At 45.3% G+C, this 24,996-nt stretch overlaps 18 non-coding genes and 1 pseudogene across 18 annotated transcripts; all 19 read left to right on the top strand.

Annotated features, from left to right (window-relative positions):
• Positions 1 to 825: 825 nt before the first annotated feature.
• LOC141218683 (U2 spliceosomal RNA) lies at positions 826 to 1,016 on the top strand. The gene has a single exon (XR_012287377.1). It is a non-coding gene; the product is annotated as a U2 spliceosomal RNA (small nuclear RNA).
• A 1,121-nt stretch (positions 1,017 to 2,137) lies between these two features.
• On the top strand, positions 2,138 to 2,328 carry LOC141218145 (U2 spliceosomal RNA). The gene has a single exon (XR_012286905.1). It is a non-coding gene; the product is annotated as a U2 spliceosomal RNA (small nuclear RNA).
• Positions 2,329 to 3,449: 1,121 nt separating this feature from the next.
• Positions 3,450 to 3,640, top strand: LOC141218682 (U2 spliceosomal RNA). The gene has a single exon (XR_012287376.1). It is a non-coding gene; the product is annotated as a U2 spliceosomal RNA (small nuclear RNA).
• A 1,118-nt stretch (positions 3,641 to 4,758) lies between these two features.
• On the top strand, positions 4,759 to 4,949 carry LOC141218680 (U2 spliceosomal RNA). The gene has a single exon (XR_012287374.1). It is a non-coding gene; the product is annotated as a U2 spliceosomal RNA (small nuclear RNA).
• A 1,119-nt stretch (positions 4,950 to 6,068) lies between these two features.
• LOC141218679 (U2 spliceosomal RNA) lies at positions 6,069 to 6,259 on the top strand. The gene has a single exon (XR_012287373.1). It is a non-coding gene; the product is annotated as a U2 spliceosomal RNA (small nuclear RNA).
• Positions 6,260 to 7,377: 1,118 nt separating this feature from the next.
• LOC141218678 (U2 spliceosomal RNA) lies at positions 7,378 to 7,568 on the top strand. Its single transcript, XR_012287372.1, has one exon. It is a non-coding gene; the product is annotated as a U2 spliceosomal RNA (small nuclear RNA).
• A 1,119-nt stretch (positions 7,569 to 8,687) lies between these two features.
• On the top strand, positions 8,688 to 8,878 carry LOC141218676 (U2 spliceosomal RNA). The gene has a single exon (XR_012287371.1). It is a non-coding gene; the product is annotated as a U2 spliceosomal RNA (small nuclear RNA).
• A 1,121-nt stretch (positions 8,879 to 9,999) lies between these two features.
• LOC141218427 (U2 spliceosomal RNA) lies at positions 10,000 to 10,091 on the top strand (annotated as a pseudogene).
• Positions 10,092 to 10,880: 789 nt separating this feature from the next.
• LOC141218373 (U2 spliceosomal RNA) lies at positions 10,881 to 11,064 on the top strand. Its single transcript, XR_012287121.1, has one exon. It is a non-coding gene; the product is annotated as a U2 spliceosomal RNA (small nuclear RNA).
• Positions 11,065 to 12,186: 1,122 nt separating this feature from the next.
• LOC141218675 (U2 spliceosomal RNA) lies at positions 12,187 to 12,377 on the top strand. Its single transcript, XR_012287370.1, has one exon. It is a non-coding gene; the product is annotated as a U2 spliceosomal RNA (small nuclear RNA).
• Positions 12,378 to 13,496: 1,119 nt separating this feature from the next.
• LOC141218104 (U2 spliceosomal RNA) lies at positions 13,497 to 13,687 on the top strand. The gene has a single exon (XR_012286866.1). It is a non-coding gene; the product is annotated as a U2 spliceosomal RNA (small nuclear RNA).
• Positions 13,688 to 14,805: 1,118 nt separating this feature from the next.
• On the top strand, positions 14,806 to 14,996 carry LOC141218102 (U2 spliceosomal RNA). The gene has a single exon (XR_012286864.1). It is a non-coding gene; the product is annotated as a U2 spliceosomal RNA (small nuclear RNA).
• Positions 14,997 to 16,115: 1,119 nt separating this feature from the next.
• LOC141218674 (U2 spliceosomal RNA) lies at positions 16,116 to 16,306 on the top strand. The gene has a single exon (XR_012287369.1). It is a non-coding gene; the product is annotated as a U2 spliceosomal RNA (small nuclear RNA).
• A 1,116-nt stretch (positions 16,307 to 17,422) lies between these two features.
• Positions 17,423 to 17,613, top strand: LOC141218673 (U2 spliceosomal RNA). Its single transcript, XR_012287368.1, has one exon. It is a non-coding gene; the product is annotated as a U2 spliceosomal RNA (small nuclear RNA).
• Positions 17,614 to 18,735: 1,122 nt separating this feature from the next.
• LOC141218672 (U2 spliceosomal RNA) lies at positions 18,736 to 18,926 on the top strand. The gene has a single exon (XR_012287367.1). It is a non-coding gene; the product is annotated as a U2 spliceosomal RNA (small nuclear RNA).
• A 1,120-nt stretch (positions 18,927 to 20,046) lies between these two features.
• Positions 20,047 to 20,237, top strand: LOC141218671 (U2 spliceosomal RNA). The gene has a single exon (XR_012287366.1). It is a non-coding gene; the product is annotated as a U2 spliceosomal RNA (small nuclear RNA).
• A 1,121-nt stretch (positions 20,238 to 21,358) lies between these two features.
• Positions 21,359 to 21,549, top strand: LOC141218670 (U2 spliceosomal RNA). The gene has a single exon (XR_012287365.1). It is a non-coding gene; the product is annotated as a U2 spliceosomal RNA (small nuclear RNA).
• Positions 21,550 to 22,671: 1,122 nt separating this feature from the next.
• LOC141218668 (U2 spliceosomal RNA) lies at positions 22,672 to 22,862 on the top strand. The gene has a single exon (XR_012287363.1). It is a non-coding gene; the product is annotated as a U2 spliceosomal RNA (small nuclear RNA).
• Positions 22,863 to 23,982: 1,120 nt separating this feature from the next.
• LOC141218667 (U2 spliceosomal RNA) lies at positions 23,983 to 24,173 on the top strand. The gene has a single exon (XR_012287362.1). It is a non-coding gene; the product is annotated as a U2 spliceosomal RNA (small nuclear RNA).
• Positions 24,174 to 24,996: the final 823 nt, after the last annotated feature.

The raw sequence follows: 24,996 nt of genomic DNA, 5'->3' as shown, positions 1-24,996 counted from the left end.
ACTACAGGTGGTGAGATAAGCTGCACAATATAATTGACCTTTCAGTATATTGTTGCACACACACCATCTATTTAGCAAATGCCCTTGTTATCAACAGCAGCCTTTTAAACTCACCTGAGCTAACAGGTATGTGAGCTGGTTACTCTGCTGCGCTTAAAATTTCTTTTTTGGTTTGCTACAATGCCTTTTCTGAAACGTTGTCTCCCTCTGCTGGAACACTGACTTCTTTCATTTAAAGCCTGCAGACTATAAAAGAGAAACCAACCCAAAAAGTTTGGTTGATTAGTCTGTGGCATTCTGTTAAACTGTTGCTTATGGCGGTCTCTGTGAGCTTCTCAGTGACATTCAGCCGTCCAGGTATCCCGCCTGCAGTAGACGGAATGTGGCAATGGAACGCTGGCTGCGCGTGTCATAATAGGCTCTGAGCCTATATATACCTGCGCACAGCAGCAGCCACCTTCAGTCTGCTGCTGGACAGCCAGCAGCAGCAGCAGGAGAGGTAATTAATCAGCAACCCTCCTGCTAAGGGTAGACAGCTGCTCGTTCCACCCCCCCCCCCCCCCCCGCCTTAATTGGTTCTCCTCCCTTCCAACGGTGTTGAGGCGGGTGGGAACAGCCGGGGGTTGAGGGTACTGTGCTAAAAGAGGTGGAGTTATGCAGATCTAAAACGCGTGGATTGCAGCAGCAGCAAGCCGAAAAGTGCAGGCATGTGAGGGATCTAGAGGTTGACAGCATGTCTTCTTAACGGGAGTCCAGGTGGCCATCTCCACAAATGGACTTTTCAGAATCCTTGGGTGGCACCGTAGTCGGAAACCAATTCTGGTTATCGCTTCTCGGCCTTTTGGCTAAGATCAAGTGTAGTATCTGTTCTTATCAGTTTAATATCTGATACGTCCCCTATCTGGGGACCATATATTAAATGGATTTTTAGAACAGGGAGATGGAAAAAGAGCTTGCTCTGTCCACTCCACGCATTGACCTGGTATTGCAGTATCTCCAGGACCGGTGCACCCCTTCTTTAATGCAGTTTCTAAAATCAGAAAGAATTGAATTCAATGCTTTTTGATCATTTTGCTTGTTTGTCGGATTTTGGGATGGACTCTTTGGCTTTGCTTTTCTTCTCCTCATTGGATTTTTCATGTTAAAAGTTGCAGAAGCCAGATGACAAGCTCATTTTGGTTCAACTTCAGCAACTGTGCATTGCATTGCCATGTAATGTAATGTAATGCAATGCTATCTATCTAGCTCTCCCTCTATACTTCCTTTTGGATAAACAGACATATTAGGCAAGCATTTTGGAGCTTTCACCTAAATAACTACAGGTGGTGAGATAAGCTGCACAATATAATTGACCTTTCAGTATATTGTTGCACACACACCATCTATTTAGCAAATTCCCTTGTTATCAACAGCAGCCTTTTAAACTCACCTGAGCTAACAGGTATGTAAGCTGGTTACTCTGCTGCGCTTAAAATTTCTTTTTTGGTTTGCTACAATGCCTTTTCTGAAACGTTGTCTCCCTCTGCTGGAACACTGACTTCTTTCATTTAATGCCTGCAGACTATAAAAGAGAAACCAACCCAAAAAGTTTGGTTGATTAGTCTGTGGCATTCTTTTAAACTGTTGCTTATGGCGGTCTCTGTGAGCTTCTCAGTGACATTCAGCCATCCAGGTATCCCGCCTGCAGTAGACGGAATGTGGCAATGGAACGCTGGCTGCGTGTGTCATAATAGGCTCTGAGCCTTTATATACCTGCGCACAGCAGCAGCCACCTTCAGTCTGCTGCTGGACAGCCAGCAGCAGCAGCAGCAGGAGAGGTAATTAATCAGCAACCCTCCTGCTAAGGGTAGACAGCTGCTCGTTCCACCCCCCCCCCCGCCTTAATTGGTTCTCCTCCCTTCCAACGGTGTTGAGGCGGGTGGGAACAGCCGGGGGTTGAGGGTACTGTGCTAAAAGAGGTGGAGTTATGCAGATCTAAAACGCGTGGATTGCAGCAGCAGCAAGCCGAAAAGTGCAGGCATGTGAGGGATCTAGAGGTTGACAGCATGTCTTCTTAACGGGAGTCCAGGTGGCCATCTCCACAAATGGACTTTTCAGAATCCTTGGGTGGCACCGTAGTCGGAAACCAATTCTGGTTATCGCTTCTCGGCCTTTTGGCTAAGATCAAGTGTAGTATCTGTTCTTATCAGTTTAATATCTGATACGTCCCCTATCTGGGGACCATATATTAAATGGATTTTTAGAACAGGGAGATGGAAAAAGAGCTTGCTCTGTCCACTCCACGCATTGACCTGGCATTGCAGTATCTCCAGGACCGGTGCACCCCTTCTTTAATGCAGTTTCTAAAATCAGAAAGAATTGAATTCAATGCTTTTTGTTCATTTTGCTTGTTTGTCGGATTTTGGGATGGACTCTTTGGCTTTGCTTTTCTTCTCCTCATTGGATTTTTCATGTTAAAAGTTGCAGAAGCCAGATGACAAGCTCATTTTGGTTCAACTTCAGCAACTGTGCATTGCATTGCCATGTAATGTAATGTAATGCAATGCTATCTATCTAGCTCTCCCTCTATACTTCCTTTTGGATAAACAGACATATTAGGCAAGCATTTTGGAGCTTTCACCTAAATAACTACAGGTGGTGAGATAAGCTGCACAATATAATTGACCTTTCAGTATATTGTTGCACACACACCATCTATTTAGCAAATGCCCTTGTTATCAACAGCAGCCTTTTAAACTCACCTGAGCTAACAGGTATGTGAGCTGGTTACTCTGCTGCGCTTAAAATTTCTTTTTTGGTTTGCTACAATGCCTTTTCTGAAACGTTGTCTCCCTCTGCTGGAACACTGACTTCTTTCATTTAATGCCTGCAGACTATAAAAGAGAAACCAACCCAAAAAGTTTGGTTGATTAGTCTGTGGCATTCTTTTAAACTGTTGCTTATGGCGGTCTCTGTGAGCTTCTCAGTGACATTCAGCCATCCAGGTATCCCGCCTGCAGTAGACGGAATGTGGCAATGGAACGCTGGCTGCGCGTGTCATAATAGGCTCTGAGCCTTTATATACCTGCGCACAGCAGCAGCCACCTTCAGTCTGCTGCTGGGCAGCCAGCAGCAGCAGCAGCAGGAGAGGTAATTAATCAGCAACCCTCCTGCTAAGGGTAGACAGCTGCTCGTTCCACCCCCCCCCCCGCCTTAATTGGTTCTCCTCCCTTCCAACGGTGTTGAGGCGGGTGGGAACAGCCGGGGGTTGAGGGTACTGTGCTAAAAGAGGTGGAGTTATGCAGATCTAAAACGCGTGGATTGCAGCAGCAGCAAGCCGAAAAGTGCAGGCATGTGAGGGATCTAGAGGTTGACAGCATGTCTTCTTAACGGGAGTCCAGATGGCCATCTCCACAAATGGACTTTTCAGAATCCTTGGGTGGCACCGTAGTCGGAAACCAATTCTGGTTATCGCTTCTCGGCCTTTTGGCTAAGATCAAGTGTAGTATCTGTTCTTATCAGTTTAATATCTGATACGTCCCCTATCTGGGGACCATATATTAAATGGATTTTTAGAACAGGGAGATGGAAAAAGAGCTTGCTCTGTCCACTCCACGCATTGACCTGGTATTGCAGTATCTCCAGGACCGGTGCACCCCTTCTTTAATGCAGTTTCTAAAATCAGAAAGAATTGAATTCAATGCTTTTTGTTCATTTTGCTTGTTTGTCGGATTTTGGGATGGACTCTTTGGCTTTGCTTTTCTTCTCCTCATTGGATTTTTCATGTTAAAAGTTGCAGAAGCCAGATGACAAGCTCATTTTGGTTCAACTTCAGCAACTGTGCATTGCATTGCCATGTAATGTAATGTAATGCAATGCTATCTATCTAGCTCTCCCTCTATACTTCCTTTTGGATAAACAGACATATTAGGCAAGCATTTTGGAGCTTTCACCTAAATAACTACAGGTGGTGAGATAAGCTGCACAATATAATTGACCTTTCAGTATATTGTTGCACACACACCATCTATTTAGCAAATGCCCTTGTTATCAACAGCAGCCTTTTAAACTCACCTGAGCTAACAGGTATGTGAGCTGGTTACTCTGCTGCGCTTAAAATTTCTTTTTTGGTTTGCTACAATGCCTTTTCTGAAACGTTGTCTCCCTCTGCTGGAACACTGACTTCTTTCATTTAATGTCTGCAGACTATAAAAGAGAAACCAACCCAAAAAGTTTGGTTGATTAGTCTGTGGCATTCTTTTAAACTGTTGCTTATGGCGGTCTCTGTGAGCTTCTCAGTGACATTCAGCCATCCAGGTATCCCGCCTGCAGTAGACGGAATGTGGCAATGGAACGCTGGCTGCGCGTGTCATAATAGGCTCTGAGCCTTTATATACCTGCGCACAGCAGCAGCCACCTTCAGTCTGCTGCTGGACAGCCAGCAGCAGCAACAGCAGGAGAGGTAATTAATCAGCAACCCTCCTGCTAAGGGTAGACAGCTGCTCGTTCCACCCCCCCCGTATTAATTGGTTCTCCTCCCTTCCAACGGTGTTGAGGCGGGTGGGAACAGCCGGGGGTTGAGGGTACTGTGCTAAAAGAGGTGGAGTTATGCAGATCTAAAACGCGTGGATTGCAGCAGCAGCAAGCCGAAAAGTGCAGGCATGTGAGGGATCTAGAGGTTGACAGCATGTCTTCTTAACGGGAGTCCAGGTGGCCATCTCCACAAATGGACTTTTCAGAATCCTTGGGTGGCACCGTAGTCGGAAACCAATTCTGGTTATCGCTTCTCGGCCTTTTGGCTAAGATCAAGTGTAGTATCTGTTCTTATCAGTTTAATATCTGATACGTCCCCTATCTGGGGACCATATATTAAATGGATTTTTAGAACAGGGAGATGGAAAAAGAGCTTGCTCTGTCCACTCCACGCATTGACCTGGTATTGCAGTATCTCCAGGACCGGTGCACCCCTTCTTTAATGCAGTTTCTAAAATCAGAAAGAATTGAATTCAATGCTTTTTGTTCATTTTGCTTGTTTGTCGGATTTTGGGATGGACTCTTTGGCTTTGCTTTTCTTCTCCTCATTGGATTTTTCATGTTAAAAGTTGCAGAAGCCAGATGACAAGCTCATTTTGGTTCAACTTAAGCAACTGTGCATTGCATTGCCATGTAATGTAATGTAATGCAATGCTATCTATCTAGCTCTCCCTCTATACTTCCTTTTGGATAAACAGACATATTAGGCAAGCATTTTGGAGCTTTCACCTAAATAACTACAGGTGGTGAGATAAGCTGCACAATATAATTGACCTTTCAGTATATTGTTGCACATACACCATCTATTTAGCAAATGCCCTTGTTATCAACAGCAGCCTTTTAAACTCACCTGAGCTAACAGGTATGTGAGCTGGTTACTCTGCTGCGCTTAAAATTTCTTTTTTGGTTTGCTACAATGCCTTTTCTGAAACGTTGTCTCCCTCTGCTGGAACACTGACTTCTTTCATTTAATGCCTGCAGACTATAAAAGAGAAACCAACCCAAAAAGTTTGGTTGATTAGTCTGTGGCATTCTTTTAAACTGTTGCTTATGGCGGTCTCTGTGAGCTTCTCAGTGACATTCAGCCATCCAGGTATCCCGCCTGCAGTAGACGGAATGTGGCAATGGAACGCTGGCTGCGCGTGTCATAATAGGCTCTGAGCCTTTATATACCTGCGCACAGCAGCAGCCACCTTCAGTCTGCTGCTGGACAGCCAGCAGCAGCAGCAGCAGGAGAGGTAATTAATCAGCAACCCTCCTGCTAAGGGTAGACAGCTGCTCGTTCCACCCCCCCCCGCCTTAATTGGTTCTCCTCCCTTCCAACGGTGTTGAGGCGGGTGGGAACAGCCGGGGGTTGAGGGTACTGTGCTAAAAGAGGTGGAGTTATGCAGATCTAAAACGCGTGGATTGCAGCAGCAGCAAACCGAAAAGTGCAGGCATGTGAGGGATCTAGAGGTTGACAGCATGTCTTCTTAACGGGAGTCCAGGTGGCCATCTCCACAAATGGACTTTTCAGAATCCTTGGGTGGCACCGTAGTCGGAAACCAATTCTGGTTATCGCTTCTCGGCCTTTTGGCTAAGATCAAGTGTAGTATCTGTTCTTATCAGTTTAATATCTGATACGTCCCCTATCTGGGGACCATATATTAAATGGATTTTTAGAACAGGGAGATGGAAAAAGAGCTTGCTCTGTCCACTCCACGCATTGACCTGGTATTGCAGTATCTCCAGGACCGGTGCACCCCTTCTTTAATGCAGTTTCTAAAATCAGAAAGAATTGAATTCAATGCTTTTTGTTCATTTTGCTTGTTTGTCGGATTTTGGGATGGACTCTTTGGCTTTGCTTTTCTTCTCCTCATTGGATTTTTCATGTTAAAAGTTGCAGAAGCCAGATGACAAGCTCATTTTGGTTCAACTTAAGCAACTGTGCATTGCATTGCCATGTAATGTAATGTAATGCAATGCTATCTATCTAGCTCTCCCTCTATACTTCCTTTTGGATAAACAGACATATTAGGCAAGCATTTTGGAGCTTTCACCTAAATAACTACAGGTGGTGAGATAAGCTGCACAATATAATTGACCTTTCAGTATATTGTTGCACATACACCATCTATTTAGCAAATGCCCTTGTTATCAACAGCAGCCTTTTAAACTCACCTGAGCTAACAGGTATGTGAGCTGGTTACTCTGCTGCACTTAAAATTTCTTTTTTGGTTTGCTACAATGCCTTTTCTGAAACGTTGTCTCCCTCTGCTGGAACACTGACTTCTTTCATTTAATGCCTGCAGACTATAAAAGAGAAACCAACCCAAAAAGTTTGGTTGATTAGTCTGTGGCATTCTTTTAAACTGTTGCTTATGGCGGTCTCTGTGAGCTTCTCAGTGACATTCAGCCATCCAGGTATCCCGCCTGCAGTAGACGGAATGTGGCAATGGAACGCTGGCTGCGCGTGTCATAATAGGCTCTGAGCCTTTATATACCTGCGCACAGCAGCAGCCACCTTCAGTCTGCTGCTGGACAGCCAGCAGCAGCAACAGCAGGAGAGGTAATTAATCAGCAACCCTCCTGCTAAGGGTAGACAGCTGCTCGTTCCACCCCCCCCGCCTTAATTGGTTCTCCTCCCTTCCAACGGTGTTGAGGCGGGTGGGAACAGCCGGGGGTTGAAGGTACTGTGCTAAAAGAGGTGGAGTTATGCAGATCTAAAACGCGTGGATTGCAGCAGCAGCAAGCCGAAAAGTGCAGGCATGTGAGGGATCTAGAGGTTGACAGCATGTCTTCTTAACGGGAGTCCAGGTGGCCATCTCCACAAATGGACTTTTCAGAATCCTTGGGTGGCACCGTAGTCGGAAACCAATTCTGGTTATCGCTTCTCGGCCTTTTGGCTAAGATCAAGTGTAGTATCTGTTCTTATCAGTTTAATATCTGATACGTCCCCTATCTGGGGACCATATATTAAATGGATTTTTAGAACAGGGAGATGGAAAAAGAGCTTGCTCTGTCCACTCCACGCATTGACCTGGTATTGCAGTATCTCCAGGACCGGTGCACCCCTTCTTTAATGCAGTTTCTAAAATCAGAAAGAATTGAATTCAATGCTTTTTGTTCATTTTGCTTGTTTGTCGGATTTTGGGATGGACTCTTTGGCTTTGCTTTTCTTCTCCTCATTGGATTTTTCATGTTAAAAGTTGCAGAAGCCAGATGACAAGCTCATTTTGGTTCAACTTAAGCAACTGTGCATTGCATTGCCATGTAATGTAATGTAATGCAATGCTATCTATCTAGCTCTCCCTCTATACTTCCTTTTGGATAAACAGACATATTAGGCAAGCATTTTGGAGCTTTCACCTAAATAACTACAGGTGGTGAGATAAGCTGCACAATATAATTGACCTTTCAGTATATTGTTGCACATACACCATCTATTTAGCAAATGCCCTTGTTATCAACAGCAGCCTTTTAAACTCACCTGAGCTAACAGGTATGTGAGCTGGTTACTCTGCTGCGCTTAAAATTTCTTTTTTGGTTTGCTACAATGCCTTTTCTGAAACGTTGTCTCCCTCTGCTGGAACACTGACTTCTTTCATTTAATGCCTGCAGACTATAAAAGAGAAACCAACCCAAAAAGTTTGGTTGATTAGTCTGTGGCATTCTTTTAAACTGTTGCTTATGGCGGTCTCTGTGAGCTTCTCAGTGACATTCAGCCATCCAGGTATCCCGCCTGCAGTAGACGGAATGTGGCAATGGAACGCTGGCTGCGCGTGTCATAATAGGCTCTGAGCCTTTATATACCTGCGCACAGCAGCAGCCACCTTCAGTCTGCTGCTGGACAGCCAGCAGCAGCAGCAGCAGGAGAGGTAATTAATCAGCAACCCTCCTGCTAAGGGTAGACAGCTGCTCGTTCCACCCCCCCCCGCCTTAATTGGTTCTCCTCCCTTCCAACGGTGTTGAGGCGGGTGGGAACAGCCGGGGGTTGAGGGTACTGTGCTAAAAGAGGTGGAGTTATGCAGATCTAAAACGCGTGGATTGCAGCAGCAGCAAGCCGAAAAGTGCAGGCATGTGAGGGATCTAGAGGTTGACAGCATGTCTTCTTAACGGGAGTCCAGGTGGCCATCTCCACAAATGGACTTTTCAGAATCCTTGGGTGGCACCGTAGTCGGAAACCAATTCTGGTTATCGCTTCTCGGCCTTTTGGCTAAGATCAAGTGTAGTATCTGTTCTTATCAGTTTAATATCTGATACGTCCCCTATCTGGGGACCATATATTAAATGGATTTTTAGAACAGGGAGATGGAAAAAGAGCTTGCTCTGTCCACTCCACGCATTGACCTGGTATTGCAGTATCTCCAGGACCGGTGCACCCCTTCTTTAATGCAGTTTCTAAAATCAGAAAGAATTGAATTCAATGCTTTTTGTTCATTTTGCTTGTTTGTCGGATTTTGGGATGGACTCTTTGGCTTTGCTTTTCTTCTCCTCATTGGATTTTTCATGTTAAAAGTTGCAGAAGCCAGATGACAAGCTCATTTTGGTTCAACTTAAGCAACTGTGCATTGCATTGCCATGTAATGTAATGTAATGCAATGCTATCTATCTAGCTCTCCCTCTATACTTCCTTTTGGATAAACAGACATATTAGGCAAGCATTTTGGAGCTTTCACCTAAATAACTACAGGTGGTGAGATAAGCTGCACAATATAATTGACCTTTCAGTATATTGTTGCACATACACCATCTATTTAGCAAATGCCCTTGTTATCAACAGCAGCCTTTTAAACTCACCTGAGCTAACAGGTATGTGAGCTGGTTACTCTGCTGCACTTAAAATTTCTTTTTTGGTTTGCTACAATGCCTTTTCTGAAACGTTGTCTCCCTCTGCTGGAACACTGACTTCTTTCATTTAATGCCTGCAGACTATAAAAGAGAAACCAACCCAAAAAGTTTGGTTGATTAGTCTGTGGCATTCTTTTAAACTGTTGCTTATGGCGGTCTCTGTGAGCTTCTCAGTGACATTCAGCCATCCAGGTATCCCGCCTGCAGTAGACGGAATGTGGCAATGGAACGCTGGCTGCGCGTGTCATAATAGGCTCTGAGCCTTTATATACCTGCGCACAGCAGCAGCCACCTTCAGTCTGCTGCTGGACAGCCAGCAGCAGCAGCAGCAGGAGAGGTAATTAATCAGCAACCCTCCTGCTAAGGGTAGACAGCTGCTCGTTCCACCCCCCCCCCCGCCTTAATTGGTTCTCCTCCCTTCCAACGGTGTTGAGGCGGGTGGGAACAGCCGGGGGTTGAGGGTACTGTGCTAAAAGAGGTGGAGTTATGCAGATCTAAAACGCGTGGATTGCAGCAGCAGCAAGCCGAAAAGTGCAGGCATGTGAGGGATCTAGAGGTTGACAGCATGTCTTCTTAACGGGAGTCCAGGTGGCCATCTCCACAAATGGACTTTTCAGAATCCTTGGGTGGCACCGTAGTCGGAAACCAATTCTGGTTATCGCTTCTCGGCCTTTTGGCTAAGATCAAGTGTAGTATCTTTCGAAAAGGCGGTTTTGGATGTTGGCCGCCCTAGTAGATTGATACATTATGCACACTGGGGTTTAGGCGCTTGTTAGTACGCCAGGTGGCTAATATAGTCATCTGGTGGAAAGCATGGCCCCCCAGGAACGACGCCATTGGGCCGGGGAAGATCGAAAGCCCGAAGTGTGAAGTGCCCCAGGAATGGTGACCCTGGGGTGCCTTAACTCACTGGGATTGGGAACCCCACTTGAGTTTATGGCACATTTGCACAAGCACTTCAAATTTTCTTTCTTCGCACACACCCTTATTCCGGGCCTTCTGGCCTTAGGATGGGGAATTTTTCAATTCCCGGTCGAAGGTCCGGGCAGTATTATACTGTGAAACCTTCACTATTTATTTAATTTCTTTGTCACTGTGTGTCCACTTATTCACGTGTGTCACGTCCTACTAGGATTTTGTCGGGATGCGGTTCCCTTACGGGTTCCTCTCTTGGCAGGTCTAGGGTGGGAGTGTGTGGCCATCAGGTTCCGCTACCCCCTGAACCCCCCTGGCTCTCCTCTTTCGGGAGGAGAGCGTTGTTGGCTCCACTCTTCCGGGAGGGGAGCACAGTCTTTGGCTCCCAGTGCCTTGCTCGGGTGAGAACTCGGGCAGGTGCTGGGGGTAAGATTGGGTCGCCTCTGGCTTCGGCTGGAGGTGGCTTTTTGTCCCTGTTCCTCGCTGTGGCCTTCTGGCTCGGAGGGACGGGGAATGGTTTGGGGGACCCTTCTCCTTTTGGAGAGGGTTTCAAGAAGACCAGCATCCTAGTGCACTTTTTTTGTGGCACTTGTCACTTTTTTAAGCGCACTCGGGTTTTGTACACGAATTCGGGCTTTCGAAAAAAAAAAAAAATCTGTTCTTATCAGTTTAATATCTGATACGTCCCCTATCTGGGGACCATATATTAAATGGATTTTTAGAACAGGGAGATGGAAAAAGAGCTTGCTCTGTCCACTCCACGCATTGACCTGGTATTGCAGTATCTCCAGGACCGGTGCACCCCTTCTTTAATGCAGTTTCTAAAATCAGAAAGAATTGAATTCAATGCTTTTTGTTCATTTTGCTTGTTTGTCGGATTTTGGGATGGACTCTTTGGCTTTGCTTTTCTTCTCCTCATTGGATGTTTCATGTTAAAAGTTGCAGAAGCCAGATGACAAGCTCATTTTGGTTCAACTTCAGCAACTGTGCATTGCATTGCCATGTAATGTAATGTAATGCAATGCTATCTATCTAGCTCTCCCTCTATACTTCCTTTTGGATAAACAGACATATTAGGCAAGCATTTTGGAGCTTTCACCTAAATAACTACAGGTGGTGAGATAAGCTGCACAATATAATTGACCTTTCAGTATATTGTTGCACACACACCATCTATTTAGCAAATGCCCTTGTTATCAACAGCAGCCTTTTAAACTCACCTGAGCTAACAGGTATGTAAGCTGGTTACTCTGCTGCGCTTAAAATTTCTTTTTTGGTTTGCTACAATGCCTTTTCTGAAACGTTGTCTCCCTCTGCTGGAACACTGACTTCTTTCATTTAATGCCTGCAGACTATAAAAGAGAAACCAACCCAAAAAGTTTGGTTGATTAGTCTGTCGCATTCTTTTAAACTGTTGCTTATGGCGGTCTCTGTGAGCTTCTCAGTGACATTCAGCCATCCAGGTATCCCGCCTGCAGTAGACGGAATGTGGCAATGCAACGCTGGCTGCGCGTGTCATAATAGGCTCTGAGCCTTTATATACCTGCGCACAGCAGCAGCCACCTTCAGTCTGCTGCTGGACAGCCGGCAGCAGCAGCAGCAGGAGAGGTAATTAATCAGCAACCCTCCTGCTAAGGGTAGACAGCTGCTCGTTCCACCCCCCCCCCCCGCCTTAATTGGTTCTCCTCCCTTCCAACGGTGTTGAGGCGGGTGGGAACAGCCGGGGGTTGAGGGTACTGTGCTAAAAGAGGTGGAGTTATGCAGATCTAAAACGCGTGGATTGCAGCAGCAGCAAGCCGAAAAGTGCAGGCATGTGAGAGATCTAGAGGTTGACAGCATGTCTTCTTAACGGGAGTCCAGGTGGCCATCTCCACAAATGGACTTTTCAGAATCCTTGGGTGGCACCGTAGTCGGAAACCAATTCTGGTTATCGCTTCTCGGCCTTTTGGCTAAGATCAAGTGTAGTATCTGTTCTTATCAGTTTAATATCTGATACGTCCCCTATCTGGGGACCATATATTAAATGGATTTTTAGAACAGGGAGATGGAAAAAGAGCTTGCTCTGTCCACTCCACGCATTGACCTGGTATTGCAGTATCTCCAGGACCGGTGCACCCCTTCTTTAATGCAGTTTCTAAAATCAGAAAGAATTGAATTCAATGCTTTTTGTTCATTTTGCTTGTTTGTCGGATTTTGGGATGGACTCTTTGGCTTTGCTTTTCTTCTCCTCATTGGATTTTTCATGTTAAAAGTTGCAGAAGCCAGATGACAAGCTCATTTTGGTTCAACTTCAGCAACTGTGCATTGCATTGCCATGTAATGTAATGTAATGCAATGCTATCTATCTAGCTCTCCCTCTATACTTCCTTTTGGATAAACAGACATATTAGGCAAGCATTTTGGAGCTTTCACCTAAATAACTACAGGTGGTGAGATAAGCTGCACAATATAATTGACCTTTCAGTATATTGTTGCACACACACCATCTATTTAGCAAATGCCCTTGTTATCAACAGCAGCCTTTTAAACTCACCTGAGCTAACAGGTATGTGAGCTGGTTACTCTGCTGCGCTTAAAATTTCTTTTTTGGTTTGCTACAATGCCTTTTCTGAAACGTTGTCTCCCTCTGCTGGAACACTGACTTCTTTCATTTAATGCCTGCAGACTATAAAAGAGAAACCAACCCAAAAAGTTTGGTTGATTAGTCTGTGGCATTCTTTTAAACTGTTGCTTATGGCGGTCTCTGTGAGCTTCTCAGTGACATTCAGCCATCCAGGTATCCCGCCTGCAGTAGACGGAATGTGGCAATGGAACGCTGGCTGCGCGTGTCATAATAGGCTCTGAGCCTTTATATACCTGCGCACAGCAGCAGCCACCTTCAGTCTGCTGCTGGACAGCCAGCAGCAGCAACAGCAGGAGAGGTAATTAATCAGCAACCCTCCTGCTAAGGGTAGACAGCTGCTCGTTCCACCCCCCCCCGCCTTAATTCGTTCTCCTCCCTTCCAACGGTGTTGAGGCGGGTGGGAACAGCCGGGGGTTGAGGGTACTGTGCTAAAAGAGGTGGAGTTATGCAGATCTAAAACGCGTGGATTGCAGCAGCAGCAAGCCGAAAAGTGCAGGCATGTGAGGGATCTAGAGGTTGACAGCATGTCTTCTTAACGGGAGTCCAGGTGGCCATCTCCACAAATGGACTTTTCAGAATCCTTGGGTGGCACCGTAGTCGGAAACCAATTCTGGTTATCGCTTCTCGGCCTTTTGGCTAAGATCAAGTGTAGTATCTGTTCTTATCAGTTTAATATCTGATACGTCCCCTATCTGGGGACCATATATTACATGGATTTTTAGAACAGGGAGATGGAAAAAGAGCTTGCTCTGTCCACTCCACGCATTGACCTGGTATTGCAGTATCTCCAGGACCGGTGCACCCCTTCTTTAATGCAGTTTCTAAAATCAGAAAGAATTGAATTCAATGCTTTTTGTTCATTTTGCTTGTTTGTCGGATTTTGGGATGGACTCTTTGGCTTTGCTTTTCTTCTCCTCATTGGATTTTTCATGTTAAAAGTTGCAGAAGCCAGATGACAAGCTCATTTTGGTTCAACTTAAGCAACTGTGCATTGCATTGCCATGTAATGTAATGTAATGCAATGCTATCTATCTAGCTCTCCCTCTATACTTCCTTTTGGATAAACAGACATATTAGGCAAGCATTTTGGAGCTTTCACCTAAATAACTACAGGTGGTGAGATAAGCTGCACAATATAATTGACCTTTCAGTATATTGTTGCACACACACCATCTATTTAGCAAATGCCCTTGTTATCAACAGCAGCCTTTTAAACTCACCTGAGCTAACAGGTATGTGAGCTGGTTACTCTGCTGCGCTTAAAATTTCTTTTTTGGTTTGCTACAATGCCTTTTCTGAAACGTTGTCTCCCTCTGCTGGAACACTGACTTCTTTCATTTAATGCCTGCAGACTATAAAAGAGAAACCAACCCAAAAAGTTTGGTTGATTAGTCTGTGGCATTCTTTTAAACTGTTGCTTATGGCGGTCTCTGTGAGCTTCTCAGTGACATTCAGCCATCCAGGTATCCCGCCTGCAGTAGACGGAATGTGGCAATGGAACGCTGGCTGCGCGTGTCATAATAGGCTCTGAGCCTTTATATACCTGCGCACAGCAGCAGCCACCTTCAGTCTGCTGCTGGACAGCCAGCAGCAGCAACAGCAGGAGAGGTAATTAATCAGCAACCCTCCTGCTAAGGGTAGACAGCTGCTCGTTCCACCCCCCCCGCCTTAATTGGTTCTCCTCCCTTCCAACGGTGTTGAGGCGGGTGGGAACAGCCGGGGGTTGAGGGTACTGTGCTAAAAGAGGTGGAGTTATGCAGATCTAAAACGCGTGGATTGCAGCAGCAGCAAGCCGAAAAGTGCAGGCATGTGAGGGATCTAGAGGTTGACAGCATGTCTTCTTAACGGGAGTCCAGGTGGCCATCTCCACAAATGGACTTTTCAGAATCCTTGGGTGGCACCGTAGTCGGAAACCAATTCTGGTTATCGCTTCTCGGCCTTTTGGCTAAGATCAAGTGTAGTATCTGTTCTTATCAGTTTAATATCTGATACGTCCCCTATCTGGGGACCATATATTACATGGATTTTTAGAACAGGGAGATGGAAAAAGAGCTTGCTCTGTCCACTCCACGCATTGACCTGGTATTGCAGTATCTCCAGGACCGGTGCACCCCTTCTTTAATGCAGTTTCTAAAATCAGAAAGAATTGAATTCAATGCTTTTTGTTCATTTTGCTTGTTTGTCGGATTTTGGGATGGACTCTTTGGCTTTGCTTTTCTTCTCCTCATTGGATTTTTCATGTTAAAAGTTGCAGAAGCCAGATGACAAGCTCATTTTGGTTCAACTTCAGCAACTGTGCATTGCATTGCCATGTAATGTAATGTAATGCAATGCTATCTATCTAGCTCTCCCTCTATACTTCCTTTTGGATAAACAGACATATTAGGCAAGCATTTTGGAGCTTTCACCTAAATAACTACAGGTGGTGAGATAAGCTGCACAATATAATTGACCTTTCAGTATATTGTTGCACACACACCATCTATTTAGCAAATGCCCTTGTTATCAACAGCAGCCTTTTAAACTCACCTGAGCTAACAGGTATGTGAGCTGGTTACTCTGCTGCACTTAAAATTTCTTTTTTGGTTTGCTACAATGCCTTTTCTGAAACGTTGTCTCCAGCTGCTGAAACACTGACTTCTTTCATTTAATGCCTGCAGACTATAAAAGAGAAACCAACCCAAAAAGTTTGGTTGATTAGTCTGTGGCATTCTTTTAAACTGTTGCTTATGGCGGTCTCTGTGAGCTTCTCAGTGACATTCAGCCATCCAGGTATCCCGCCTGCAGTAGACGGAATGTGGCAATGGAACGCTGGCTGCGCGTGTCATAATAGGCTCTGAGCCTTTATATACCTGCGCACAGCAGCAGCCACCTTCAGTCTGCTGCTGGACAGCCAGCAGCAGCAGCAGCAGGAGAGGTAATTAATCAGCAACCCTCCTGCTAAGGGTAGACAGCTGCTCGTTCCACACCCCCCCGCCTTAATTGGTTCTCCTCCCTTCCAACGGTGTTGAGGCGGGTGGGAACAGCCGGGGGTTGAGGGTACTGTGCTAAAAGAGGTGGAGTTATGCAGATCTAAAACGCGTGGATTGCAGCAGCAGCAAGCCGAAAAGTGCAGGCATGTGAGGGATCTAGAGGTTGACAGCATGTCTTCTTAACGGGAGTCCAGGTGGCCATCTCCACAAATGGACTTTTCAGAATCCTTGGGTGGCACCGTAGTCGGAAACCAATTCTGGTTATCGCTTCTCGGCCTTTTGGCTAAGATCAAGTGTAGTATCTGTTCTTATCAGTTTAATATCTGATACGTCCCCTATCTGGGGACCATATATTAAATGGATTTTTAGAACAGGGAGATGGAAAAAGAGCTTGCTCTGTCCACTCCACGCATTGACCTGGTATTGCAGTATCTCCAGGACCGGTGCACCCCTTCTTTAATGCAGTTTCTAAAATCAGAAAGAATTGAATTCAATGCTTTTTGTTCATTTTGCTTGTTTGTCGGATTTTGGGATGGACTCTTTGGCTTTGCTTTTCTTCTCCTCATTGGATTTTTCATGTTAAAAGTTGCAGAAGCCAGATGACAAGCTCATTTTGGTTCAACTTCAGCAACTGTGCATTGCATTGCCATGTAATGTAATGTAATGCAATGCTATCTATCTAGCTCTCCCTCTATACTTCCTTTTGGATAAACAGACATATTAGGCAAGCATTTTGGAGCTTTCACCTAAATAACTACAGGTGGTGAGATAAGCTGCACAATATAATTGACCTTTCAGTATATTGTTGCACACACACCATCTATTTAGCAAATGCCCTTGTTATCAACAGCAGCCTTTTAAACTCACCTGAGCTAACAGGTATGTGAGCTGGTTACTCTGCTGCGCTTAAAATTTCTTTTTTGGTTTGCTACAATGCCTTTTCTGAAACGTTGTCTCCCTCTGCTGGAACACTGACTTCTTTCATTTAATGCCTGCAGACTATAAAAGAGAAACCAACCCAAAAAGTTTGGTTGATTAGTCTGTGGCATTCTTTTAAACTGTTGCTTATGGCGGTCTCTGTGAGCTTCTCAGTGACATTCAGCCATCCAGGTATCCCGCCTGCAGTAGACGGAATGTGGCAATGGAACGCTGGCTGCGCGTGTCATAATAGGCTCTGAGCCTTTATATACCTGCGCACAGCAGCAGCCACCTTCAGTCTGCTGCTGGACAGCCAGCAGCAGCAGGAGAGGTAATTAATCAGCAACCCTCCTGCTAAGGGTAGACAGCTGCTCGTTCCACCCCCCCCCCCCGCCTTAATTGGTTCTCCTCCCTTCCAACGGTGTTGAGGCGGGTGGGAACAGCCGGGGGTTGAGGGTACTGTGCTAAAAGAGGTGGAGTTATGCAGATCTAAAACGCGTGGATTGCAGCAGCAGCAAGCCGAAAAGTGCAGGCATGTGAGGGATCTAGAGGTTGACAGCATGTCTTCTTAACGGGAGTCCAGGTGGCCATCTCCACAAATGGACTTTTCAGAATCCTTGGGTGGCACCGTAGTCGGAAACCAATTCTGGTTATCGCTTCTCGGCCTTTTGGCTAAGATCAAGTGTAGTATCTGTTCTTATCAGTTTAATATCTGATACGTCCCCTATCTGGGGACCATATATTAAATGGATTTTTAGAACAGGGAGATGGAAAAAGAGCTTGCTCTGTCCACTCCACGCATTGACCTGGTATTGCAGTATCTCCAGGACCGGTGCACCCCTTCTTTAATGCAGTTTCTAAAATCAGAAAGAATTGAATTCAATGCTTTTTGTTCATTTTGCTTGTTTGTCGGATTTTGGGATGGACTCTTTGGCTTTGCTTTTCTTCTCCTCATTGGATTTTTCATGTTAAAAGTTGCAGAAGCCAGATGACAAGCTCATTTTGGTTCAACTTCAGCAACTGTGCATTGCATTGCCATGTAATGTAATGTAATGCAATGCTATCTATCTAGCTCTCCCTCTATACTTCCTTTTGGATAAACAGACATATTAGGCAAGCATTTTGGAGCTTTCACCTAAATAACTACAGGTGGTGAGATAAGCTGCACAATATAATTGACCTTTCAGTATATTGTTGCACACACACCATCTATTTAGCAAATGCCCTTGTTATCAACAGCAGCCTTTTAAACTCACCTGAGCTAACAGGTATGTGAGCTGGTTACTCTGCTGCGCTTAAAATTTCTTTTTTGGTTTGCTACAATGCCTTTTCTGAAACGTTGTCTCCCTCTGCTGGAACACTGACTTCTTTCATTTAATGCCTGCAGACTATAAAAGAGAAACCAACCCAAAAAGTTTGGTTGATTAGTCTGTGGCATTCTTTTAAACTGTTGCTTATGGCGGTCTCTGTGAGCTTCTCAGTGACATTCAGCCATCCAGGTATCCCGCCTGCAGTAGACGGAATGTGGCAATGGAACGCTGGCTGCGCGTGTCATAATAGGCTCTGAGCCTTTATATACCTGCGCACAGCAGCAGCCACCTTCAGTCTGCTGCTGGACAGCCAGCAGCAGCAGCAGCAGGAGAGGTAATTAATCAGCAACCCTCCTGCTAAGGGTAGACAGCTGCTCGTTCCACCCCCCCCCCCCGCCTTAATTGGTTCTCCTCCCTTCCAACGGTGTTGAGGCGGGTGGGAACAGCCGGGGGTTGAGGGTACTGTGCTAAAAGAGGTGGAGTTATGCAGATCTAAAACGCGTGGATTGCAGCAGCAGCAAGCCGAAAAGTGCAGGCATGTGAGGGATCTAGAGGTTGACAGCATGTCTTCTTAACGGGAGTCCAGGTGGCCATCTCCACAAATGGACTTTTCAGAATCCTTGGGTGGCACCGTAGTCGGAAACCAATTCTGGTTATCGCTTCTCGGCCTTTTGGCTAAGATCAAGTGTAGTATCTGTTCTTATCAGTTTAATATCTGATACGTCCCCTATCTGGGGACCATATATTAAATGGATTTTTAGAACAGGGAGATGGAAAAAGAGCTTGCTCTGTCCACTCCACGCATTGACCTGGTATTGCAGTATCTCCAGGACCGGTGCACCCCTTCTTTAATGCAGTTTCTAAAATCAGAAAGAATTGAATTCAATGCTTTTTGTTCATTTTGCTTGTTTGTCGGATTTTGGGATGGACTCTTTGGCTTTGCTTTTCTTCTCCTCATTGGATTTTTCATGTTAAAAGTTGCAGAAGCCAGATGACAAGCTCATTTTGGTTCAACTTCAGCAACTGTGCATTGCATTGCCATGTAATGTAATGTAATGCAATGCTATCTATCTAGCTCTCCCTCTATACTTCCTTTTGGATAAACAGACATATTAGGCAAGCATTTTGGAGCTTTCACCTAAATAACTACAGGTGGTGAGATAAGCTGCACAATATAATTGACCTTTCAGTATATTGTTGCACACACACCATCTATTTAGCAAATGCCCTTGTTATCAACAGCAGCCTTTTAAACTCACCTGAGCTAACAGGTATGTGAGCTGGTTACTCTGCTGCGCTTAAAATTTCTTTTTTGGTTTGCTACAATGCCTTTTCTGAAACGTTGTCTCCCTCTGCTGGAACACTGACTTCTTTCATTTAATGCCTGCAGACTATAAAAGAGAAACCAACCCAAAAAGTTTGGTTGATTAGTCTGTGGCATTCTTTTAAACTGTTGCTTATGGCGGTCTCTGTGAGCTTCTCAGTGACATTCAGCCATCCAGGTATCCCGCCTGCAGTAGACGGAATGTGGCAATGGAACGCTGGCTGCGCGTGTCATAATAGGCTCTGAGCCTTTATATACCTGCGCACAGCAGCAGCCACCTTCAGTCTGCTGCTGGACAGCCAGCAGCAGCAGCAGCAGGAGAGGTAATTAATCAGCAACCCTCCTGCTAAGGGTAGACAGCTGCTCGTTCCACCCCCCCCCCGCCTTAATTGGTTCTCCTCCCTTCCAACGGTGTTGAGGCGGGTGGGAACAGCCGGGGGTTGAGGGTACTGTGCTAAAAGAGGTGGAGTTATGCAGATCTAAAACGCGTGGATTGCAGCAGCAGCAAGCCGAAAAGTGCAGGCATGTGAGGGATCTAGAGGTTGACAGCATGTCTTCTTAACGGGAGTCCAGGTGGCCATCTCCACAAATGGACTTTTCAGAATCCTTGGGTGGCACCGTAGTCGGAAACCAATTCTGGTTATCGCTTCTCGGCCTTTTGGCTAAGATCAAGTGTAGTATCTGTTCTTATCAGTTTAATATCTGATACGTCCCCTATCTGGGGACCATATATTAAATGGATTTTTAGAACAGGGAGATGGAAAAAGAGCTTGCTCTGTCCACTCCACGCATTGACCTGGTATTGCAGTATCTCCAGGACCGGTGCACCCCTTCTTTAATGCAGTTTCTAAAATCAGAAAGAATTGAATTCAATGCTTTTTGTTCATTTTGCTTGTTTGTCGGATTTTGGGATGGACTCTTTGGCTTTGCTTTTCTTCTCCTCATTGGATTTTTCATGTTAAAAGTTGCAGAAGCCAGATGACAAGCTCATTTTGGTTCAACTTCAGCAACTGTGCATTGCATTGCCATGTAATGTAATGTAATGCAATGCTATCTATCTAGCTCTCCCTCTATACTTCCTTTTGGATAAACAGACATATTAGGCAAGCATTTTGGAGCTTTCACCTAAATAACTACAGGTGGTGAGATAAGCTGCACAATATAATTGACCTTTCAGTATATTGTTGCACACACACCATCTATTTAGCAAATGCCCTTGTTATCAACAGCAGCCTTTTAAACTCACCTGAGCTAACAGGTATGTGAGCTGGTTACTCTGCTGCGCTTAAAATTTCTTTTTTGGTTTGCTACAATGCCTTTTCTGAAACGTTGTCTCCCTCTGCTGGAACACTGACTTCTTTCATTTAATGCCTGCAGACTATAAAAGAGAAACCAACCCAAAAAGTTTGGTTGATTAGTCTGTGGCATTCTTTTAAACTGTTGCTTATGGCGGTCTCTGTGAGCTTCTCAGTGACATTCAGCCATCCAGGTATCCCGCCTGCAGTAGACGGAATGTGGCAATGGAACGCTGGCTGCGCGTGTCATAATAGGCTCTGAGCCTTTATATACCTGCGCACAGCAGCAGCCACCTTCAGTCTGCTGCTGGACAGCCAGCAGCAGCAGCAGCAGGAGAGGTAATTAATCAGCAACCCTCCTGCTAAGGGTAGACAGCTGCTCGTTCCACCCCCCCCCCCGCCTTAATTGGTTCTCCTCCCTTCCAACGGTGTTGAGGCGGGTGGGAACAGCCGGGGGTTGAGGGTACTGTGCTAAAAGAGGTGGAGTTATGCAGATCTAAAACGCGTGGATTGCAGCAGCAGCAAGCCGAAAAGTGCAGGCATGTGAGGGATCTAGAGGTTGACAGCATGTCTTCTTAACGGGAGTCCAGGTGGCCATCTCCACAAATGGACTTTTCAGAATCCTTGGGTGGCACCGTAGTCGGAAACCAATTCTGGTTATCGCTTCTCGGCCTTTTGGCTAAGATCAAGTGTAGTATCTGTTCTTATCAGTTTAATATCTGATACGTCCCCTATCTGGGGACCATATATTAAATGGATTTTTAGAACAGGGAGATGGAAAAAGAGCTTGCTCTGTCCACTCCACGCATTGACCTGGTATTGCAGTATCTCCAGGACCGGTGCACCCCTTCTTTAATGCAGTTTCTAAAATCAGAAAGAATTGAATTCAATGCTTTTTGTTCATTTTGCTTGTTTGTCGGATTTTGGGATGGACTCTTTGGCTTTGCTTTTCTTCTCCTCATTGGATTTTTCATGTTAAAAGTTGCAGAAGCCAGATGACAAGCTCATTTTGGTTCAACTTCAGCAACTGTGCATTGCATTGCCATGTAATGTAATGTAATGCAATGCTATCTATCTAGCTCTCCCTCTATACTTCCTTTTGGATAAACAGACATATTAGGCAAGCATTTTGGAGCTTTCACCTAAATAACTACAGGTGGTGAGATAAGCTGCACAATATAATTGACCTTTCAGTATATTGTTGCACACACACCATCTATTTAGCAAATGCCCTTGTTATCAACAGCAGCCTTTTAAACTCACCTGAGCTAACAGGTATGTGAGCTGGTTACTCTGCTGCGCTTAAAATTTCTTTTTTGGTTTGCTACAATGCCTTTTCTGAAACGTTGTCTCCCTCTGCTGGAACACTGACTTCTTTCATTTAATGCCTGCAGACTATAAAAGAGAAACCAACCCAAAAAGTTTGGTTGATTAGTCTGTGGCATTCTTTTAAACTGTTGCTTATGGCGGTCTCTGTGAGCTTCTCAGTGACATTCAGCCATCCAGGTATCCCGCCTGCAGTAGACGGAATGTGGCAATGGAACGCTGGCTGCGCGTGTCATAATAGGCTCTGAGCCTTTATATACCTGCGCACAGCAGCAGCCACCTTCAGTCTGCTGCTGGACAGCCAGCAGCAGCAGCAGCAGGAGAGGTAATTAATCAGCAACCCTCCTGCTAAGGGTAGACAGCTGCTCGTTCCACCCCCCCCCCCCGCCTTAATTGGTTCTCCTCCCTTCCAACGGTGTTGAGGCGGGTGGGAACAGCCGGGGGTTGAGGGTACTGTGCTAAAAGAGGTGGAGTTATGCAGATCTAAAACACGTGGATTGCAGCAGCAGCAAGCCGAAAAGTGCAGGCATGTGAGGGATCTAGAGGTTGACAGCATGTCTTCTTAACGGGAGTCCAGGTGGCCATCTCCACAAATGGACTTTTCAGAATCCTTGGGTGGCACCGTAGTCGGAAACCAATTCTGGTTATCGCTTCTCGGCCTTTTGGCTAAGATCAAGTGTAGTATCTGTTCTTATCAGTTTAATATCTGATACGTCCCCTATCTGGGGACCATATATTAAATGGATTTTTAGAACAGGGAGATGGAAAAAGAGCTTGCTCTGTCCACTCCACGCATTGACCTGGTATTGCAGTATCTCCAGGACCGGTGCACCCCTTCTTTAATGCAGTTTCTAAAATCAGAAAGAATTGAATTCAATGCTTTTTGTTCATTTTGCTTGTTTGTCGGATTTTGGGATGGACTCTTTGGCTTTGCTTTTCTTCTCCTCATTGGATTTTTCATGTTAAAAGTTGCAGAAGCCAGATGACAAGCTCATTTTGGTTCAACTTCAGCAACTGTGCATTGCATTGCCATGTAATGTAATGTAATGCAATGCTATCTATCTAGCTCTCCCTCTATACTTCCTTTTGGATAAACAGACATATTAGGCAAGCATTTTGGAGCTTTCACCTAAATAACTACAGGTGGTGAGATAAGCTGCACAATATAATTGACCTTTCAGTATATTGTTGCACACACACCATCTATTTAGCAAATGCCCTTGTTATCAACAGCAGCCTTTTAAACTCACCTGAGCTAACAGGTATGTGAGCTGGTTACTCTGCTGCGCTTAAAATTTCTTTTTTGGTTTGCTACAATGCCTTTTCTGAAACGTTGTCTCCCTCTGCTGGAACACTGACTTCTTTCATTTAATGCCTGCAGACTATAAAAGAGAAACCAACCCAAAAAGTTTGGTTGATTAGTCTGTGGCATTCTTTTAAACTGTTGCTTATGGCGGTCTCTGTGAGCTTCTCAGTGACATTCAGCCATCCAGGTATCCCGCCTGCAGTAGACGGAATGTGGCAATGGAACGCTGGCTGCGCGTGTCATAATAGGCTCTGAGCCTTTATATACCTGCGCACAGCAGCAGCCACCTTCAGTCTGCTGCTGGACAGCCAGCAGCAGCAGCAGCAGGAGAGGTAATTAATCAGCAACCCTCCTGCTAAGGGTAGACAGCTGCTCGTTCCACCCCCCCCCCGCCTTAATTGGTTCTCCTCCCTTCCAACGGTGTTGAGGCGGGTGGGAACAGCCGGGGGTTGAGGGTACTGTGCTAAAAGAGGTGGAGTTATGCAGATCTAAAACGCGTGGATTGCAGCAGCAGCAAGCCGAAAAGTGCAGGCATGTGAGGGATCTAGAGGTTGACAGCATGTCTTCTTAACGGGAGTCCAGGTGGCCATCTCCACAAATGGACTTTTCAGAATCCTTGGGTGGCACCGTAGTCGGAAACCAATTCTGGTTATCGCTTCTCGGCCTTTTGGCTAAGATCAAGTGTAGTATCTGTTCTTATCAGTTTAATATCTGATACGTCCCCTATCTGGGGACCATATATTAAATGGATTTTTAGAACAGGGAGATGGAAAAAGAGCTTGCTCTGTCCACTCCACGCATTGACCTGGTATTGCAGTATCTCCAGGACCGGTGCACCCCTTCTTTAATGCAGTTTCTAAAATCAGAAAGAATTGAATTCAATGCTTTTTGTTCATTTTGCTTGTTTGTCGGATTTTGGGATGGACTCTTTGGCTTTGCTTTTCTTCTCCTCATTGGATTTTTCATGTTAAAAGTTGCAGAAGCCAGATGACAAGCTCATTTTGGTTCAACTTCAGCAACTGTGCATTGCATTGCCATGTAATGTAATGTAATGCAATGCTATCTATCTAGCTCTCCCTCTATACTTCCTTTTGGATAAACAGACATATTAGGCAAGCATTTTGGAGCTTTCACCTAAATAACTACAGGTGGTGAGATAAGCTGCACAATATAATTGACCTTTCAGTATATTGTTGCACACACACCATCTATTTAGCAAATGCCCTTGTTATCAACAGCAGCCTTTTAAACTCACCTGAGCTAACAGGTATGTGAGCTGGTTACTCTGCTGCGCTTAAAATTTCTTTTTTGGTTTGCTACAATGCCTTTTCTGAAACGTTGTCTCCCTCTGCTGGAACACTGACTTCTTTCATTTAATGCCTGCAGACTATAAAAGAGAAACCAACCCAAAAAGTTTGGTTGATTAGTCTGTGGCATTCTTTTAAACTGTTGCTTATGGCGGTCTCTGTGAGCTTCTCAGTGACATTCAGCCATCCAGGTATCCCGCCTGCAGTAGACGGAATGTGGCAATGGAACGCTGGCTGCGCGTGTCATAATAGGCTCTGAGCCTTTATATACCTGCGCACAGCAGCAGCCACCTTCAGTCTGCTGCTGGACAGCCAGCAGCAGCAGCAGCAGGAGAGGTAATTAATCAGCAACCCTCCT

This window comes from Phyllobates terribilis, unplaced genomic scaffold (assembly GCF_046119375.1).
Source record: "Phyllobates terribilis strain yellow unplaced genomic scaffold, ASM4611937v1 Scaffold_249__1_contigs__length_2872098, whole genome shotgun sequence".
NCBI classification, from domain to species: Eukaryota; Metazoa; Chordata; class Amphibia; order Anura; family Dendrobatidae; genus Phyllobates; species Phyllobates terribilis.
The sequence above is the reverse complement of the archived record's forward strand: the minus strand, read 5'-3'. Positions and strand labels throughout refer to the sequence as shown.